Genomic DNA, 8,596 nt, shown 5'->3' with positions numbered 1-8,596 from the left:
GGTTTTTGGGCGTGTTTTTTTTTTTTTTTTTCCTCACCCTTTCCCCTTTCCCCCTCTTTTGGGGGAATGTGTGTTTATCATGTCTGTGCCTTCAGCTGGTCGAGTTGCATGGTTTCGGGAAAAGAAACAGTTTTTAGGGAAAGTGCAATTCCCACTTTACAAAGGGCCAAGCGCTGGTGTAGACATTGCTTCCCCACTCTAGCCTCATGCTGACATTCATGGAGGCAGACATGTGCACCCAGAGTCAAAGGGAACCAGCTATCCCTAATTGGAGATGCCAAAACATAACTAGTGTATGCTCATTTTGTTGAATACGAGGACACTCGTTTCCCCAATTCCCTAAATTGCAGTGATACCTGATAGACATCATCAGGTATATCCTGATGTCTGTTCCCTAGCCCACTACAAAGGAAGATGCATTTTCCTGAGAAGGATGTTTCTTCTTAAGCTGATCCAACAAGAGAGAGTTTTAAAAATTATATATATGTATATGTATATATTTCTGTAAATCTCAATAGTTACTAACACACTTACTTAACTGCGCTAGTTATATTTACTTTGACTTGCCTAATGGACTTGCTAAGTGCATCAGTCTGCTGAAATCTGGAATTCCAGACCCCAGGAGAAATAATATGAACACCTCTCTCTGACCATAGTCTGATTCCACAGGGGAAACCCTTGCAGTAGAGTGTTACTTAGGGTAATGAAAACTGTGTGATTTATTCTAAGGAGGGAAGCAAGAGTTAGGCAGAAGAAAATAAAAATGGAAGGCCTGAGTAGGCATCCCAATCACACTCATAATTCCACAAATATATATGTGGAAAGTATAGTGTGTTCTCTTTCTCCTTTTATCACTCTTAGTATCTAGATCCTTATTGCTTTTTCATCACAGTTTTTGTGCCTCTCGTTAGTGAGGGATTGACTTTGAAAAAAAGCTTGTATATTTTCAGTCTGTCATTATTTTAGATTTTAAATATCATAGTGTTCATTGAATACACAGACTTATCTTTTATACAGTTCTATTGTTTGTTTCTGTGCCTGCCATGTCCAGCTTAGTATGGGACCACATGAGCGATGAATCAACCAGGTTCTAATGAAGATTAAAATATGAAAGGTATCCACAGCTGTGTATAAAATGTATACTCATTTAACCAGCTTCCCACATGACCAGTTTTAGCTACTTGCTTGTTCATCTTCTGAAGTCTCCAGACTCCAAATTCTTACCCAGATTGATTGCTACACTAAATCTTGATTGTACAAAGAACAGAACTTAATTATTTTGGTCTCATTTATCAGTCAGCAGTGTTTAGTGTTGCCAGTTTAATTATATCATTGAAATATGCATGACTTTAAAGTATGTTGAGAAATTGAGAAAGGTCCTTTTAAACTTGTTTCTTCATAAAAAAAAAAGTCCTTGTGAAGCCATAATTTCACTGCTGTGAGGCCCTCTAGCCATTTGTGTTTATGGAGTTTACTCTTCCACATGAAGAAAGAACCATTGTTTTGTTGTCTAGGAGCTGAAGGAAGATGGAAAGTGAGAAAAGAAAATCAAGCACTTTAGAATGCTATTATTTTCTGTACTTGGGAAAATGTTATTTTAAGTAAATAGTGATTATTTTCTTAAAGATATACTAAAACCTTATTAAAGGATCCCGAGGAAAAGAAATTTTCGGGATAGAAATGCTGGCTGTTACTAAATACTCATAAAAGATTGGTGCATACAAGCACATGCATTTTTGAACCAATCTCATAAGACATTTTCTTCTTCCAATAGAATTTTGAAATCTTTTTAAGTCATTGTTATTAAAACATTGAAATCTCATCAAAATCTATATTTAAATATACTGTCTTTTTGCAAGTGCTTTAATTGTAATAGCCTGTTTGTTGAGATTAAAAAGAACATCATTGATGTCATGGTGTGCTTTGCATTTTAAAATAGTAGCTAATGAATTACAAACATTCATTACCCCACAACCACTTGCTGAAATTTCTCAGGACCCCCAAATAGAGAATTATTTGTGCTATATACTTACTATCATTCAGACCCCTTCTGAGTTCTTGTTGATCCCCTTTTCTTCTTCAAAATTAAGTGCCTTTTAAATTAATACCCTGTTGGTTCTGAATCTTTTGTTATTTTTCTGTGTCATAAGTTTATCTGTAAATATCTTCAGCATTGTCTGGTTAGGGAATTTGCTGTTGAAAATGTGGGAATTAAGCTTAACACAGAGAGGGCAGATTTCACCTCAATAAAATTCATTGAGGAATACTTCTTTGACCTTTAAAAGTCCAAGCTTTGTAGCACAAAATCTACATTTAGGTAATTCAGGTACTAACTTCACATATGGTAAGGCAAACGGTAGAAGTAATAGAGTATCACAGTGCCTTTGCTTTGTTGCATTTCAATGGTGACTTTAATTCCATTCATTTTCTTCATACTAAGTAATGTGAACTACCCACTGCTTTCTTATGGTTTTTCTTTCTTTCTTTTTGGGCCAGGAGTGGGTATCAGTGGGAGGGGAGGGAGCACTGTTCTATTTATGTAACAATGAAAGTTGTCAATGCTTATTTTGGAAAAGTTTTCTTTAAAAAGTTCAGTTTCTTCTGTGAGTTGTGCTTATTCAGTGTTTACTGAGGAAGATGGTTTGACACTCAATTTTCATAACCAGATGCAACCAGAAACAGATTGGTTAAGTGATTCAAATTAGTGCATTTAGATCTTAAATTTAGTTTTCCTTCCCATAAACTAATATGAAGAAAAGTATTCCATTAGGTTTTATTTTTAATAATCAAATTCATTTAGATTATCTTGAAAATGGAGATAAACAGGATTAACAAAAATGTAAACATTTAGGAAATGAAGATACAAGGGACTGCAAATTAATGATTGTATATACTTTTAACATGTAGTTTTTTCCCCCTGATAAATTAGTATTTTTAATCATAGGGGTGATGTGAATTTCTTAACTGATCACATTTTCTCTTTGACCACTAAAAAGCTCAGAGCCAATCAGAGATCTAATTTATCGATCATATAAGGCTCTACAGAATGCACTTGTGTGTTATCTTTCTGAATGACCTTATCTTGTTTTACTTACGTATTTTCTTTGTCAAGATGTCTTTTTTTTTCATTGTGGAAGGAGACAGACCATCAAAATTAATTTGAATAAGTGTTTAGAAATACAATTAAGTCTGTAAATATCATTAAGGTCTAACATTGCAAATGCTGAGGGAATGTCAGGGAAACGATTTCTGATCTAAAGATACTTATAATCTAGCTGGATATAGAAGCCATAAACACATAACAGACTAGCTAATAATGATTCAATGTATATACACACATCTGTTGCATTAAATTGAAAACCTAGACCTTATCTTTAATGATTCTCAACTTCCACTTTCTAGAAAACACTATTAATAGTAACAACTGGTAAAGCAAAGTAACCAAATATTTTCATTAGAAAGAATTCCCCTCTGGGTATCCTAAACTCCAAATAGTCTGAGGATGATGTGAAGATGAAAATAAATATTGAAAAGTCATTGCGATTCTGTGGTAATGGACTGGAGACTTCCAGACCTTTCTCTTCCCTTTCTCTTCTTTCTCACTCTCCTACTGTCTTTTCTCCTTGCTCCCCAGTCAGCCAGTAGCTTGACCTGATTGACAAGTGTGACAATTCCAAGTGTCAAGCTAAGCCCCACCAGACTCCTAGGCTTATGAAATTTCTTGCTATGTAAATACAATATTTGTTTTAAGTACCATAGGTACTTAAATACAGTAGTTAAGTTTAAGTGCCCACTGGTTGTTTCCCTTTGTGCTTGAATCAACAACCATTTTCAGCTTTTAGAAGGGACCACCCGCAAAACCGTTCTTTTTCACTATAGAAAAACTCAGGGAAAGAAAAAAAAAAAAGCAAACCTGTGGTGGGGGGTGGGGGTGTTGAGAAAGAACTAAATTATTGACCCAGGGTGACATATTTATGGCTAAGACTATAAACTCTGAATTAAACTTCCAAATTTAACCAGCTACCTCTGGGTATAAATCTGATTTTCATCTTCTCTATCTCCCACATACACACCATTTTTTTCAGACATCTCAATTATAGTTAGTGTTAAAAATAATTTAAAGTCTAAAACACAGATCTGTTGTCTTGAACTGAAGCAAACTATCAGACTATGATAAATACTGATCATTTAAACTTGGCCTTTTAAAAAAAGCACATTGGGTGCAATAAAATACACGTAGTACACTTACTGTGCTTCCACTTATGATATAAATAGTGCAGGGAGCTTTAAAATTTTCATGAAATTAATGTTTCACTGACATGCAAATTAACTACTGACATCTAAGGTGCATGCCATGTGATGGTTCCTAATTGGCAAGTGAACCTCAGAGGGTTATTTATAGATTACATTGCAACAAAGTGCTGGAGTAAATCCTCATTGTGCAGTTCAATTCAAATTGATGTTTTAGCTTTGATTCTCTTTACTTTTTTCACATCCTTTTTGATCTCTAAAAACTCTCAGAAATAAGCTACCTAAGGTGCTAAATATATAATTAATAACATTTGGGCAAAGAATTTGTCTTCAGATTATCCTTAAGAGATTTGGAGACCAGTTAAGTATCCCTCACTAGTTTGTTCAGGCATGAATAACTCTTGGGGCTGTGAATTTGAACTCAAAGATTTGGTAACATTCATTTCCATCCAGAGCGCATAGGATAAATGTTCGCATAGAAAAAGTCAAGAAGAAACTTGAATATTTATCAAATGAATTAATTTTTTAAGAATAGCTGCCTTTAAAGATCTAAGTGGAAATTCTATTTTATTCTCTAATGGCAATTAAGGTTTCTTTTTTATCTGTACTTTTCATTACATTTTGTGTATGGGGAATGCAGTAAGAGAATTAGAATGTATCTGCAATTCCAATGTTATGTTATTAGGTCAAAATTTGGCTTTTATTTATACCATGTCTGTGTCTGCCTTAAGTTAGAAGGACCAAATAAAAATGAAAAAGTAAATTCTTCATTTATTCTGCATATTTCTATTCACTATGGATTTTTGTACACAATTCAATATGGCAAAGTTATATAAGCTATAAATCTGCCTACAAAGATAAGTTTGCAATTTATTAACTTTCAGACATCTTCTTCATTCTGTACTCAACCTGGACTGTTCTACTTTTCCTACCCATTTGTGAAATGCCTATCTTTTTGTAATGATTTACTTAGAAGACACTTTCTCTTTGAAGGCATCCCTGCCATTGCATTTGAATTTGGCATTTTGGGGGGCAGGTATGTGTATATGTGAGTATGTTTTACAGTCTTATTGTAAAGCTGAAAATGTTTAGAAAATATAAAGAATTTTATTCAAATATGGTATTATTATGGTTATTACTATCATTACAATGCTAAAGAGACAAACTAGATATTAGATCTAAGCTATGTGTGAAAGTTAATACTTTTTTTTTTTTTAACACTTTTGATTAGTAGTTGAAAAATTTGATCTTAGGCCTGTTGCTTGTCATTGACAACATCTTCACTAGTCTTGTATGGTGTGGTGTGGTTATGATCAAGGCAACTTCTTTTCTTGCTGATGAGGCTATCAAAAAATGTATCCCTTAATTACAAACATTTACTTTCATTAATAAACATTGAATGAGGATTTATTGTGTATCATATATTGTGCATCATATGACATGGGAAATGAGCATAAAAACAACCAATAAAGAGGTCCTTCCCTGAAAGAACTGAGTCAAATGGAGACTAAAAATAATGAGTTAATGTGGTAAAATAAATTCTACAGATCATCAAGGGATATTTGGGGAGCTATAAGGACAGGAGCTGTGAGACAGATGTGTCTCAATTTGAGTGGAAGGGGAGTGGTCTAGGAAAGTTTAGTAGGGGATTTGAAGCAAAAAGGACAAGTACAACTCTAGCAGGTGAAGAAGCAGTAGATGGGGGTCTGTGGCACAGAGCTGCTGGAGAAAAGAACAGTGAGACTTACATGGGAAACCCAGAATTTCCATTAGACTTAAGACCAGTTTAGTAGTCTAGACTAGAAATCAAGATGTGGAGGTTTAATCGTGATTAAATCCAACACTCTTATACTGTACATGTGCATTCATGCAGCTCAACATATCCAGGTATACAACCATGTTGTCACTTCATATTCATTCATCTTAAATGGATTCTTAAAATTGTCAGATAATCTTACTGAACTAGCCTGCTCCATTTACTGTCCGAGTAAACGTAAAAATGTCATGTTTCCTCCTGTCTCTTCCGAACTCTCAATACCTCTGTCTACATCCTCACTCTCAGATGAAGGCCCTTCTTCCTATTCACTGATACTGAGCCATCAGAAAAACCTTTCCACAGTTACCCACTACCACATTTATCTTACCTAGAAGTATTTGCTTCCACATCATCTACTTTCTTGCAGATTTTCTCACATAGCATTGGTGGAATATAGACGGTTACAATTTAGTGGAATCTGATGTAGAAATATGTAAATGCAATTTATTAGTGAATAAAACTATTCCTTTAGATCTTGAACTTCCATTTTTAGTTGATTAGTATTGAGAAATAATCATAGTTTGAGGCAAAGATTTATGTAAAGTATGTTAGTATAATGAAAAAAATTAACAGACCAGCTCAAGGATAGGGAAAAAAGCTAATAAAGTACAGTACATTGTTATGACAGAATGTTAAGCATCATTTAAAATTATTTTTTAAAATAATGATATAATGTAAAAAAAAACACCTAAAACTATTAACTATACAAAGTACATGATGCAGTTTTGTTATATGTATGTAGAAAGACCAGAAAAATAAATGAACCATGTTTAAAGGTTCTCAATGTCCAGAGAACCTTCGGACATTGAGATGAAAATTGTTCTGTATGGCAGATTCTTGGAAAATGCACTCAGCTTGGAAGAGAAAGGTTTTTGATGGGAAGATCCTGGTGACATAGAAAATGTCCACTGAATAAACACGATAGTGAAAGGGTGATTTGGCTGTCATTGAAATATTGGTCCCCATCAGGCATTCCTCTTGCTTGCAACATCCAATCCACCAAGACTCAGAATTTACTGCTCAAATATATCACACATTTATTTAATTTTCACCATTTCTACTGCTGTCCTTCTATTGTGAGACATCATAATTTTCAGCCTGGATCATTGCCTTAGCTTTCAGCAGGTTCTTCCCACTCTTGCTGTTGCAGAAATAATGATCTGAGAGGCCGTATTGCATAGTATTCAAAGCATGGACCCCACTGGTGGGCAGCCCAAGTGTGAATTCCAGCACTGCCATTTACTGACTGTGAGACTGGGGACCAGGTACTTGACAGCTCTTTGCTTTCGTTTTCCCATAAATAAGATTAAAAGTATTAATACCTATCTTTTAATGTTATTATGAGTATTAAATAAATGTCTAGCTTAAAGCAAACACTATTATGTATTTGTCAAGGTCTAAATCAAATTATAACCTTCTTTGTTTAGTTGCTCAGTCGTGCCTGGCTCTTTGTGACCCCATGGACTGCACCCCACCAGGCTCCTCTGTCCATGAGATTTTTCAGGCAAGGATACTGGAGTGGGTTGCCATTTCTTCCTCCAGGGGATCTTCCCGACCCAGGGATAGAACCCAGGTCTCCCAAATTGCAGGCAGATTGCAGACTGAGCTACAAGGGAAGTGCTGTTTAAAATCATCCAAGGACTTCTCATTGCACTTTGAATCAATAATAAAATCCTTATAATCACCTTCATCAACTTTATTAACTCTTGCTAATTTCTTTTTTCTATGAAAACATCAAATCCTGTTCTGTCACTGGGCCTTTGCATATGCTATATCCTGTGCCTGGTATACTCACATCCAACTCTTCGCATAGCTTCTTCTTGTCCTACAGGTCTCAGCTTTTGCTACTTCCTCTGAGTCCTTTCCTGATTTCTGGTCATCTAAAGGACACTTCCTATTATTCTTTTTTCACTCTCCACATTTTATTGTTTCCTTAATAGTGAAAGTGTTAGTTGCTCAACCGTGTCTGACTCTTTGAGACTCCATGAACTGTAGCCTTCTAGGCTCCTCTGTCCATGGATTCTCTGGGCAAGAATCCTGGAGTGGGTTGCCATTTCCTCCTCCAGGGGACCTTCCCAACCCGGGATCAAACCCCGATCGGATCTTAACGGTCTGAGCTTCCTTAATAGATCTTATCATAATTTGAGCTTTTTGTTTGTGAACCCTCCCCACTCCCCATTTTGCTGCTAGAATTTAAATTCTATGAAACAAATACAGTATCTGTCATGGTTATTTTTGTTTCCCCAAATACCTACCAAAGAGTCTGGCATGTAGACTCTTTGGTAGTTATTTATCCTGAATAAATATTGGATGGCTGGCTGACTGGCTGGCTGGTTGACTGAAATTTTCACTATTGTCATCTTGGAATTTGCATTTCTAGAAGGGCTACCTTCATATTTGTGAGGTTTGTATGTCACAAAAGAGATATAGAAGGTCAACTTGTTAACACTTGTTATTTTAGCTCTGGTTCACACAGGGCCTTAACAATGCTCATCAGTACACAAGTGCATTTTGAAAGAGGTAGAGAGT

The sequence above is a fragment of the Bison bison genome, unplaced genomic scaffold (assembly GCF_000754665.1).
Source record: "Bison bison bison isolate TAMUID 2011002044 unplaced genomic scaffold, Bison_UMD1.0 scf7180017864118, whole genome shotgun sequence".
Classification (NCBI taxonomy): Eukaryota; Metazoa; Chordata; class Mammalia; order Artiodactyla; family Bovidae; genus Bison; species Bison bison.
The sequence above is the reverse complement of the archived record's forward strand: the minus strand, read 5'-3'. Positions refer to the sequence as shown.